This window comes from Peromyscus leucopus, chromosome 3, assembly GCF_004664715.2.
Source record: "Peromyscus leucopus breed LL Stock chromosome 3, UCI_PerLeu_2.1, whole genome shotgun sequence".
NCBI lineage: Eukaryota > Metazoa > Chordata > Mammalia > Rodentia > Cricetidae > Peromyscus > Peromyscus leucopus.
The window spans coordinates 112,161,914-112,174,616 of NC_051065.1; the positions used below are offsets into that span (position 1 = coordinate 112,161,914).

Consider the following 12,703-nt stretch of genomic DNA (forward strand, 5'->3'; position numbering starts at 1 on the left):
GAGAGACAGGGAGTGTGGGAGAAAAAGAAGAGGGGAAGGCATGTTAGAGTGGGAAATCTGGTGTGTGTGTGTGTGTGTGTGTGTGTGTGTGTGTGTGTGTGTATTGATGTAACCAACTGTCTTATTAAATAAGAAACACAGAAACAATGCAAAAGAGAAAGCCGAGAGGTCAGAGCTCAGAGCTAAAATCTCACCCTTCTGCCTGCGGTGTCCCAGCTTCCCGAATGAGGGCTCTATTCCTGTCTGTTCGTCTATTTAAAGTATTTTGTTCTGCCTTCTCATTGGTTGTAAACCCAAACACGTGACTGCCTCGTCACTGTCTAAATGTACAGCCCCCTAGGTCTTAAAGGCATATGTCTCCAATGTTGGCTATATCCCTGAACACACAGATATCTATGGGATTAAAGGCGTGTGCCATCACCGCCACACTCTTGCTATGGCTCTAATAGCTCTGACCCCCAGGCAACTTTATTTATTAACATACAATCAAAATCACATTTCAGTACAATTAGATTACCACCACATGTGTGTGTGTGTGTGTGTGTGTGTGTGTGCGCGCGTGCGTGCCACAGGAGAACCTCAGATGTCATTTCTGAAGTGCTCTCTCTCTCTCTCTCTCTCTCTCTCTCTCTCTCTCTCACTCTCTCTCTCTCTCTCTCTCTCTCAAAAAGTTCTCTCATTTGCATGGAACTTACTAGGTAAGCTAGTTGGCCCAGGGTCCCTCTCGTACCACCCCTGTAGTACTGAGAGTGCAAGAGCATGCCCCCATTTCTAGCTCATGTGGATTCTGAGGGATCAAACCCAGGTAACCATGGTTCTGTAGTGTGGTGGTTCGAAAGAAAATGTTCCCCAAAGCGAGTGGCACTCTTAGGAGGTGTGGCTTTGTTGGAGTAGGCGTGGCCTTTTTGGAGAAAGTGTGTCACTGTGGGGGAAAGGCTTTGAAGTGTCTCTTGCTCACACTTTGCTCAGTGTAATATATAGAGAGGTTCTTGTTGCCTTCTCGTCAAGATGTAACTAGTACCACTTCCTCCTGCACGCCACCATGCTCCCTGCCATGATGATAATGGACTAGACTTCTGAAACTGTAAGCAAGCCACCCCAATTAAATGTTTTCCTTTTAAGAGTCATGGTGTTTCTTCACAGCAATAGAAGTCCTAATGAAGACACACAGCAAACACTATACTGTCTGAGCTATTTCCTCAGCCCAGGAAGCCTGTGTTCTCATACCACTCATGTGAACCCTCTGTGTTCCCTTGAATGGGTTTTTTCTTTTTCTTATCTCACCAGAAGAGAGACACTAGAGTAGGAGGCTTTGGGAATTTCTTCTAGGTTTATTTTTTTTTTAATATTTTCAAAGTATTTTTTTGCTTTATATGTAGATTTTTTCCATTCTTTAGGGCTTCTGTATAATGTAGTATTGGACTATATTTGGATATCAAATGCTGAGATCAAAGGCTGCAAACTGAGAATAATTTTCTTCCAGCAAAAATAAATTTAGTTGTAGGGATTTGTATCAGTTACTTTTCTACTGCTGTCTCAAAACCCATGACTAAGGCAACTTAGAAAAGCAAGTGTTTAATTGGGCTTACATCTTCAGAGGATTGGAGTCTATCATGGCAGAACAAAGGCATGGCTGCTGGGACAGTTGAGAACTCACCTTTGAATCCACATGAAGGAGGCAGAGAGCAGAGAGAGAGACAGACAGACAGACATACAGAGACAGAGACACAGAGAGAGACAGATACACAGAGAGAAAGAGAATGGCAAGAGTCTTTTGAAACTTCAAAGCCTTCCCCAAGTGATACAGTTCCTCTAATAAGGCCACACCTCTTAATCCTTACCAAACAATTCCACTAATGGGAGAACAAATATTCAAAGATATGAGCCTATAGATGCCATTCTCATTCAAACCACCAAAGGTCTAAACAATGTATGGGCCAATTTCCTTTACTTAGTATCAAAGCAGAGGACTCACATAGGGCACAGCAATCACCCTGATTGTGTCACCACTTTATAAATTGCTCACCAAGGAATCTAACAGAGGTGAGAGGAAAGAATGACAAAATCAATATAATCCTATTAAAAATAGTTTATTGTACATGCATTCTAGATGGCGATCTAGTATTTGGTCTTTAGTTCATTCATTATTATTCATTTATTCATTCAAACACCTCAGTGTTTACTACATCCCAGGTAGCATATTAGATTCTGAGGAGGCAGCACCAAACAAATGCTTGTTCTGTTCATCTCAGTAAGGAGATAAAGCAGGTATTAAACAGATAAATTCAGAAATAGCTGTTCACACTGGTAGTTAAGGCTGTAGGGGTGACACCCCAAAGACTTCAGGAACACATGATGCAATAATTACCTGATCTCGTCTGAGCAGTGGGGAAGGTGTCTGAAGAATGGTTTCCCTGTCTCATTCAAGTTCCTAAGGAAAGTCATCAGCAGGAATAAAAGCAGACGTGTCTATTAGTCACCTTTCTTCTTTTTGGGACAAAGTAACTGACAAAGAGCATCTTAAAGAATAGCTTGTTTTGGCTCACAGTTCAAGGGAACAGTCCATCATAGCAGCAAGAGCTGGAGACAGCTAGTCACAGTGCATCTATAGGAAGTAGAAAACATTGAGTGATTGGTACTCAGCTTGCTTTTTCATTTTTATGAAGGCCAGGACCCCAATCCATACCTGTGTTTCCCATGAGTAGAGTAGGTTTCCTACCTCAAAGAACCTAATCTAGGTAATCCCCCCAAGGTGCTCTCAGATACATGTCTCCTTGGTGATTCCAGATGCTGTCAAGTTGACAGCATTAACCATCACGACATGTTTATAACAGAAGTGCTGCAGTATAGAGGGTCCAGCTCAAGCAGATCTTTGTCAATCATAGTCATGAAATTTGGACATTAGTTAAAACTCAGTGGTAAGTCTTTGAAAAATTTTAAACTATCAAGAGCAACATGGTCATCATAGGTATCGGACACATTCCAGTTACATACAAAATGAAGAAGCTGTGGATAGAAGATGTACATTCTCAGGTAAGTGGACTGACTCAGTAGGAAGGTACTGTTATGGGCTGGATAAAGATGATGCCTGTACCTTGAGTGATGGTGTTTGAAGGAAGAAGGAAACAATGAATAATCTGAAACATAGCTGGGAAGCAGAATTAATAGATAGGAGCAACCAGATGTAGAAATTCATTGAAAGGGATGCGGCAATTATTTCAGGCACAAATCAATAAGTGAGTGAGTTATATATTTAATCTTAGAGGGACTGGGGGAGATCTGATTTCAGATCAACTGGAAATCTGAGGGATTTTTTTAAGTAGCCCTAACACTTCTTTTGCACATGTCTGCAAATGGTATACATGTGTTTACATGTTCACATGTGTGGAGTTATTTGTGCAGGTGCTTGTGCACATGGGTGTGTGTGCATATGAAGACTTGAGACAAACGTTGGGTATATTCCTTGATTACTTTCCACCTTACACACTGAGGGAGGCTCTCTTCAAAATGCAGTGTGGTCAGCTAGCTTGTTCTGGGGATTCGCCTTCTCCACCTTCTGAGTTCTAGAATTACAGGGATCCACTTTGTTCACTTGGCATTTGTATGGGTTGTGGGTACACAGCATTTTACCTTCTGAGTCATGACACCAGACCTGGATTTGAGGTTTTCACAAAGAAAAATACCACATGGTTGTTTTTAGTTTATCAAAGTAATAATTGTTACAATCCTTATGTGCTTATAGTTCATGTTCACCCCCTTGTAATGAAAAGAGAGACCTCCCTGCCCCAGTCTCTGCTTTACCAATACTTTACTTAGAAAAAAGGATGGGCAGCTGTTGTGATTCCAGAATTATCTGTGCCCTAGAAAGACAATAAAGAAATCAGGAGTTGAAGAACAAAGGAAATGACCTCATTCTTTCTTTATCTTCTGCCTACAAGACAGAGATGATAAGCAGTGTGCAGTCAGTTCTGCTTGATAAAGTAATTGCAGGGATAGGCTGCTGGAGTTGAAAAATGAGACTCCTACATGAAGGTTACCTTTTCATCAGTCCCCAGAACAATCCTGCCTCCATCTTCTTTTTCTTACAATTACTAAAATTGTGTCTTATGTATTCAGATCTGAATAGTAGACTCTCATTTTTTATAACAAGTAATTTGACCTCACTAATACTATTTTATCACTGACAGTTTGCTTAATTTTAAAAACTTATTATTTTAGGTGTATTAGTGTTTTGCCTGCTTACATGTATGTGTACCATGTGCATGCCTAGTGCCTGCAGGGGCCAGAAGAGGGAGTTGTATTCCCTGAAATTAGAGTTATGGATGGTTGTGAACCACCACATGGGTGCTGGGAACCAAACCTGGGTCTTCTGCAACAGCAGCCAGTGCTCTTAACTGCTGAGCCATTTCTTCAGCTCCTATTACCCAAATGTTTTATTGTTTCCTAAGCAATAGTAGATTTCTTTGTTATTTCCATTTTCATTTATTTTATTTTACTTTTGTGTTCTTGTGTTTTTTTTTTAAATCTCATTTTGTTCTAGATTTTAAGAGAATAATTTTTCCCTTCATTGTGGTTACTGGGGAGTTTACTTAGCATTAAAATAGTGCTATCTTTGAATGGCTGTATGTCTTACATGTCATATTCTTCTCTCATATCTGGCTTCTTTCACTTTTGTGAATAGGCCTATGATGTTATAATTATGAGTTTAAGCTTATTGTTTCTTACTAATGTTGTTTGCCTAGAATTTGGTTGCTTAGCACCTGGGCTGGAGGAATCAGAAATGAATCTGAGTCATAGTTCTTTAGCCTTGCTAGACAGAGATGTGACATTATTTTAATCATCCAGTTTTTCTGAAATTAGGTGTCTTTAACAAAAAAAATCCATCTATTAGTATTTTGTATTAAATGCAACAGTGTGTAAAGGGCCCAGACTCGTATACACCTTTCTTCTTTTCCCACTAAATGTGTTGACACATGAGCATCTAATCAGCACCATCAGCCACATAGCCTAGCTTTGTTTTTCACCTGATTTCTGTACATAATAATTTCCTCATCCAATGTTCTTTGATATAACACATTATATAATAGAAAATTTACTGTCTTTGTTTCTTTTCCTGTTGCTGCAATAAAATACCCTGAAAAAAGCAACTTTAGGAACCAGGTGTGGTGGCACATGACTTTATCCCAGGACTTGGGAGACAAAGAGGCAAAAGCTGGTGGATCTCTATGAGTTCAGGGCCAGCCTAGTCTACCTAGTGAGTTTGAGGCTACGTAGTGAGAACCTGTCCAAAAACAAAACAAAATAAGGCAACTCGTAGGGGAAATGGTTTATTCTGGCTGACAGTTACTGATGGACAGAGTCCACCATGGAAACACACAGCAGCAGAGACAGGAACTGTTTGGTCACATGACATTTATATTCAGGAAGCAGAGAGCAAATGGGGCCAGGATGTAAAGCTTCCAGGCACTGCCCAACTCCCTCCATCAAGGGTACATCTCCTATAGAATCTTACAACTTTTGCAAACAAGGCTATCCTCTGGAGACCAAGCATTTAAACATGTGAGCCTGTGGGGGGATCTAAAATGGACATTGTAGATGAACTGGTGGGTGGTCCCAATAGCTGGGGAAAAAAAAAAAACCAGGAAGAAGGGAAGGGAGAAAGAAAGGATGAAATGAAGAAGGGAGAAAAAGAGAGAAAGGAACAAAATGAGTAAACAGACTTTAGTGGTACTGATAACATTTGGATTCCAATCTTCTCCATAATCTTTTTGCCTATGCTATCATTTTCATTAACAAATTGAAATGGAAAAATGGAGGGGGGGAGCAGAACTGTGAACTCACAGCCAAAATGTGTTTTCTCAAGAAATATTTGACACATGTCTAAGCCATTTGACTTTGCATTGGACTAAAACTTGCTGTGCTTTTTAGTCTGGTTGTCGTTTATTTAAAATTCTTTTCATTGGTTCTCAATCTAGAAGTATGCACATAAATTTTTACATGCCTCAATTTCTTCTGTATGTTTGTGAATTAAAATTAACTGAATTATTAGTTCACTTATTCTTAAGTTGAAATAAGGACAGCTTTCATTTCCAGTGATCAGAAATTAAAAATGGAATGAGATAAATGGGGAATGTCTGTCTTTGAGTAAATAAACACTGGTGCCTATTCTCTCTACACGGGACTTAGTTCCTCAGATAGATTTCCCAGGTGTGTTTTGTTTTGTTTTTTAATTAATTTATTTTACAACCTGGTCACAGTTTACCCACCCTCCTTTCCTCCCAGTCCCTTCCCCAAACCCTTTTCTGTTCCCACCCCCAATCCACTCCTCCTCCATTTTTGTTTAGGAAAGGGCAGGCCTTCCATGAGTATCAACAAAACATGGCCTATCACACTGAAGTAAGACTAAGCACCTCCCCATGTGTTAAGGCTGGGCCAGGCGACCCAGTATAAGGAGGAGAGTCCTGGGTTAGTTTTTAAATCACCCCCACTGTATGGAACATTTGTATAAAGACTTGTCATCACTCAGAGCTACAGTTTCATCTGGAGAAATGCGTTATCCTACACTTCAGGTGTAGTTTTCCACCAAGACAACTGGATGGCTTAGCAGTTAAGAATACTGGCTGCTCTTGTAGAGGACCTGCGCTTGATTCCCAGAGTCCCCATGGATGCTTACAGCCATCTGTAACTCTAGTTCCTGGGGATCTGATGTCCTCTTGTGGCCTGTGTGGGTACCAGACATATACATACAAGCCGGCAAAATGCTCAGATAAAATAACTAGTTGAGACAACTGGACCGGATGGTTTCTGCTCACTTGGTTCCTTCTGTTCATCAGCCTCCACCTCTTTCCCACCGATGTTTCCTCCTCCCAGGTTTCCGACCTGTTACAGCCTTGGTCTTCTCCTTCTTTCCCTCTACTTACTCACTTTTCCTTGTGAAGGGCAGTTTGCTGAAAGTTTGGGGCTATTTCAACATCCTGGGTGCTTTAATTTTACCTCCAATGTCTCTGCAAGGCCTTCTTTCTGAATACATGGTTTTTTCCTTGGGAGGAATTCTAGTGTATAGGATATTTAAAAAATATATACAATTATATATGCATATATAGTACTGTATTTGAAATGTCTACCTTTAGAACTTTGACACAGAACATGGTTTGAACCCCACAATGCTTAGACTATTTTTAATTAATGAAACTGGAAGTTAAGAATAGTAAGACTATAGTCCATTTTAGTTCCCTTTCTTTCAAACACTGTCCTGGCATGACACTGGCCAATCATCATCAGTCACATGAGGGATCAACTTATCCATCATTCCTCACTTGGATGCCCCAGAACCTCTAGTCCCAATATTCCATGCTTTATGATTATCAGTTCTTTGACAAAAAACAGCCACTAGATTCCAATAGCTGTGGTCTCTGTGAAGACAGGAGTTTGAAGAGGCACACTGCTGTCTCCTTGGGGATAGCTTAGGATAGGACATGGAAGAAAACAATTTAATTAGGAAATGACTAATACAGGTTTAGGTCTTTACCAATCAGAATTGTCAATTTTATGCTATAATAAAGTTACAAGTCTCAGTTGCTTTGGCAACTACTTCCTATTCACTGCGTGTATCCATCTGGGTTGGGAGGGGAGGAGGAAGGGCCTCTTCACTGTGGTCCCTCAGTGATCTGATCTAGGCTGACAGTACAGCTTGTCCCTGTTAGAGAGGCAAAGAGAGATCTGGGTGGTATTGGTATTTCTCCAAACATTAAAATTCCAGTCCCAGTGTGATTGCACCTGTCTTCATTGACCAAAGCTTTAAACCCTAACCAACCCAAAGGGTACCTGCTATCCATCCTACCATGGTCAGAAGCTTTTAAAGCCACAGCTTCCCTGAAAGGCACAGAAGTCACTTTGGTTTAAGTTGAAATAAATCTCAGTGTTTGTTGCAGCTGGGAGGATGGCTTAGTGAGTGAAAACACTTGCTGCACAAGGGTGAGGACTTAGGCTCAAGTTCCCATCACCCATGTCAAAAGTCATCTATGCCCGCTACCCCAGTGCTCTAGAGGGGCAGAGACAGGAGGATTACCAGGGCTTGCTGGCCACCAGCTTAGCTCCAGGTTCCATAAGAATTCCTCTCAAGGGAATAAAGTGGAGGATGACAGGGCAAAATAGTTTGCATCCTCTGGCCTCTATGCGCACACAGGCACCACATATACCTACACCACAGACTCACCTGTGCAGACACAAACAATCAGTGTTTGCTGATGTTTATATTATGAAGGGAAAGATCACTGCCTGCAATGTAATGGACTATAAAGTATCAGGTGGGGAGAAATAAGTGGCGGGTACTGAATTTTTCCTTCCTTCCTTCCTTCCACTCATCATAGACAAGCATAGAATGTTACAGCAAATCTTTCAGCTTTTCATGTATCTCAAAATTTGTCTATGGTGTCTTAAACATGACCCATGAATCCATGCTTCAACTGTATTAAATTGCATTGAATTAGAGTTTAGCAACTATGTTGATCCTTTGTTTAATCCCTAGAAATGGAAAATATAAGGTTACAGCATTTCAAAATGATAGCATTTATTAGCATATATGAATTTCCTCTTAATTTAAATTCATTTGCAAACCAAAGTCAGAAACCCCCAAAATCATGGGGCAAAGACTGTCTTGAACATCTGAATGTTTCAAATGTCTAGAATAATCAATGTTTCCAGAATAAATGGCTAATAAGTTTGGAAACCACCTTACTGTAAAACAAATAAAAATATAAAGGCAGGTTTTTAAATTGCTTTTTCATAATTTCTTTATTGGGATATTGAAAAGATAGTCTCTTTTGCAGAGCATTTGAGCTCGGAATCTACTCTACCGCCTGGTGCTTCTGCTACTTTTTGCTTTCTTAGCATCTCTCCACACACGTCATCTGTGAATTGGAGACAATGGCGATGTCTGTCCTACTGGGTGAGTAAAACACTGTAGATTGTGCCTTCTAAGAGAGAGTTCAGAGTAGCACAAGCACATGGGGAAGATCTGATGCACCCTGGCTCCTGCTCTTATGACTATCTCTCCTTTTGCCTTGATTCTGCAGCATGAGTATAAACTTTCTGTAGACACCCATTAATTAAGATAGAAATAATGAGCCACAGAAATAAGACAGAAGAACCCAAGCTAAAAGTTTGTCATTCTTATTTCATTTGATTGTTATTTTGAAATTTGGTTTGTATAGAGAAGTCTCTCTCTCTCTCTCTCTCTCTCTCTCTCTCTCTCTCTCTCTCTCTCTCTGTGTGTGTGTGTGTGTGTGTGTGTGTGCGTGTGCGTGTGCGTGTGCGTGTGTGTGTGTGTGTGTGTGTGTGTGTGTGATCACTGAAAGACCAGTGGGAAAGACTGATGAAACACCAAGCAGGTGTTACTCTTTGTAGAGCAAAGGAAAGAAGACTTTTTCTCAAAGATGCACCCCTGCATTCAGCCTTCTTTATAATACCCACAAAAGGTAAAGGGATTCTCAGAAACTTTGAAGTTTTCAAGGCAAGAAAATTGTGAGAACCATCTCAGTTCTGAAAATAATGTAGCAGACTTGGGGTGGTGACCTTTGACAGTGGGGATCATAGCAGTCTTGCTCTTTGCTTTATTGAAAGCATCTAGCACATAGTAGGTGTGGTGTAAGCTACTTGTGAAGCAATGGAATGAGTATTTCAGAGACTTATCACCGGTGCAGCCTATAAAAGAAAAGTAGGTCATCTCCCATGCGTCTCCGAACTTTAAGTACAATCATAGTATATTTCCAGGGAAGCCGGGGTTCACACCATAGTACTCGAGATGCTACTGAACTTCTGTGTGTTTTCCCTTTCCATCTCAGCATGCTATTTAAAGAAAGCAAAAATACTTTGATAAAGAACCTTGAGCATCTTTCTTCATCATAACTCAGTCTTGGGTGCCAACAATGGTATATTTCTACTTATTAAACATGTTAAATAACTCCAAAGATTTTTATTTGGCTTACAAACACAAACATCAGTTATATTCCAGATAAATTATATTCCAAGATTTAGCTGACAAAACAGCTAACTGACAAAAAAAAAAAAAAGAAAAACATCAGGCTAAGCCTGACAGTATAACTTGCTGGTAAAAAGAACAGTCAGAGGTAAGACCTGGTGTATGTTTCACTTTCCCATTTACTGTTGCAAGCCTTACAGTCATTAACACTGTCAATATTTTGCATGATGATTCCTTCTCTCTCATTTTCTTTCCCTTCTCAGTCTCCTGGCATGAGAATGGAATAAGACAAAATCTTCCACCACAGACCATCAGGTAATAAAGCATGTTAAAGCGCTGCTTGGGTCATGGGAGAGTTAAGGGCAGTTATTAAAATTTACCTCGTCTCTAATAGAGGGTAATGTCACTTTAAGACATGTGAGACTTTAGAGAGGAGGGGTGTATTGAAACAGACTCCTGCTCCTTACAGGAGGTATAGCAGCCCTGCTCTTACATTTCGCTGCCTAACTCTGTCCTGAATGTGCCGAAGTGGGAATGGTCTGTCGGTGGCTATAAACTGCTTCTCATCAGGAAACTACATTAGCTCACCATCACTTCAAAGGTCTCGTCAGACAGAGGTGACGCCAGGAGATGATTTAAAGGTGAAAATGACAAGGTTTCCACCCCTCAAACCCTGGTTCCTTTTCTGACAATACAGTGAATGAACCCAACGTCTTCTTAACTGTGGAAATAGGATCGGAAGAGGAAAGCCTTTTTTTTTTTTTTTTCTTTAATTCTTGATAAAGAACTGCTGGGAAGCATTCTCTTTGAATATCTGAGAATTGTGGCACAGATGGATTTTAAAAAGTGTTAGCTCTTTCCAATGAACACTAGGAGAGTGCCCTGCTCTTGGCTGGATTTTTCAGGTAAGAAAGCCTCTGTAGATTTAAGATCCAGAAAGCAGATTTGAAACATATTCAGAGAAGTACGCAAGGCTAGATGCATTATTTGGGGGAAAACACTTACTGCCACTGAGCGGAGCAGAGCTCTGTGGGAGAGTGGAGAGCGAGCAGGGAAAGGGGTATTCAGGAGCCTGGGAAGTGATGCTGGGAATTAAAGAAAGTTAACAGGAAAAAGCAAAGAAAAAGGGAGGTGCTGCGATTGTCAAGTCAGAGCAGCTTTCTGCATGCTGAGGTCTACTGTGGGTTAAAAATGAGCAAGAGAGAGCAGAGCTCTGAAGAATTGTTAAGTTCTGAGGATGGTTGGATTTTTTTTCCTGAGTTAAATTCCCAGTGCATTTTAACAGTGATTGAAAACACAGCAAATGCATGCTGGGTCACCTCTGTTTTGTCTTTCTGCAATTTGCAGGCTATTCTGAAAGGCTCTAAAAGGCATTCATTTGGGGATTCACAGGAGGGGAGATGCTATTTATCTCTGCTGATAAGAATGAATCCAAGCTATCCTGCTAGTTCTAAAATCAGGAGGCAAACACGCTGTATACAAAAGTAAATAGTGGGCCACCAAACTAGAAACTAATTAGAAAGTGAGTGGTCCATCTGAGTCACTGCCTGGGGCATTGATGGCACCATGTGGTTGAAAAGAATGTTTTCCCACTTCGCACTTAATTACAGTTGTCACGTTTATCTATTGTTATCCTCAAAGCCTTTCTCAAACAGTCCACCCCTCTAAATCCTGCAAATTACCCAGAATTATGCACATATATATTTGTATATAATGCTTATTTTTGCTGAACATCACTGGTTTTGAAAGAGTACCAATTTCAACAGATAAGGAAGGCATACTGGGAGGTCACCAGCAGGGTTTTAATATATAGTGGAAATTCTTGAAGGGTGTCATTTGAAAGAGGGGAAGAGGAAAACACAACCTTAATTGCACAAACCCTCTCTAAGCTCTCTAAGAGGAAGGCATGTGGCTAACTGAATTCTTGTATAGAAGATCCTCCTAACACTGGCTGACTAAGGAAGATGCTTCGAGTTTGATTAATTTGCCAATATGAAATGCAGCATAAGGTGTTGTTTGGGAAATTGGACAATATGTAGCGCCATTGAGCTTCTGTAGCTCCTGAGATGCCCATAGGTACAGATAAGACTGTCAAAGTTTCAGCGCCTGAGAAAAGGTATATGCTCACCCATAAATATACACACCACCTGTATATGCATATTCATCAATGCTCTAGCAAATGCCACAATGGGATCTTAGGAGACAAAACAATACTGTAAATTATGGCTTGCTGTAGGATAGATGCGTAGACCTTGCATCTGAAACTCATTCTGGCTAAAGACACACTTCCTTCTGTTTTCAAGTCCAGTCAGAAAGATCAGTTCTATCGGGAGATTACAACATGCCTCTGAGAAATGACTACTTAGTTTAGAGGACAGCATTGCGATTAAAAATTCATGACTATAGAATTAAAGAGAAAAAAAAAAGAGCCCACTCTTTTCTTCCAGGCTTATGTCAGACTTGCAATGAAGTTAGAATGAGCAAGTCTGCAGCTTCTGAATGTCTGGGAAAACTAGTTTGCAGCTCTTCATGTAAAAGTGGATGTTTTCACAGGCAGACAATTTTTTCATCGGCCTGATTGACAGTCAAAAACTTTATTTTTGCATTTTAGGCAGTCATTGGCCTTTTGTTTTCCAGACCTTAAGGGACATATTTATGAGCTTCTGGAAAGGGTCTTCAATCCTACTCCCTGGCATGACCTCTGCTGGAACATTCCTGCTAGCC

At 40.5% G+C, this 12,703-nt stretch overlaps 1 protein-coding gene across 3 annotated transcripts in view; it reads left to right on the forward strand.

Annotated features, from left to right (window-relative positions):
• The first annotated feature begins 10,114 nt into the window (after positions 1–10,114).
• Positions 10,115–12,703, forward strand: part of Tafa1 (TAFA chemokine like family member 1) — a 517,733-nt gene continuing 515,144 nt past the window's right edge. Inside the window, exon 1 of one of the 3 annotated variants that reach the window (XM_028855421.2) lies at positions 10,115–10,294. The gene's annotated coding sequence lies outside the window, so the exon portion shown is untranslated. Of the gene's footprint in view, positions 10,295–10,328; positions 10,885–12,703 lie in introns of those variants that run through there. The other 2 variants (XM_028855436.2, XM_028855413.2) reach the window with 2 other exon arrangements.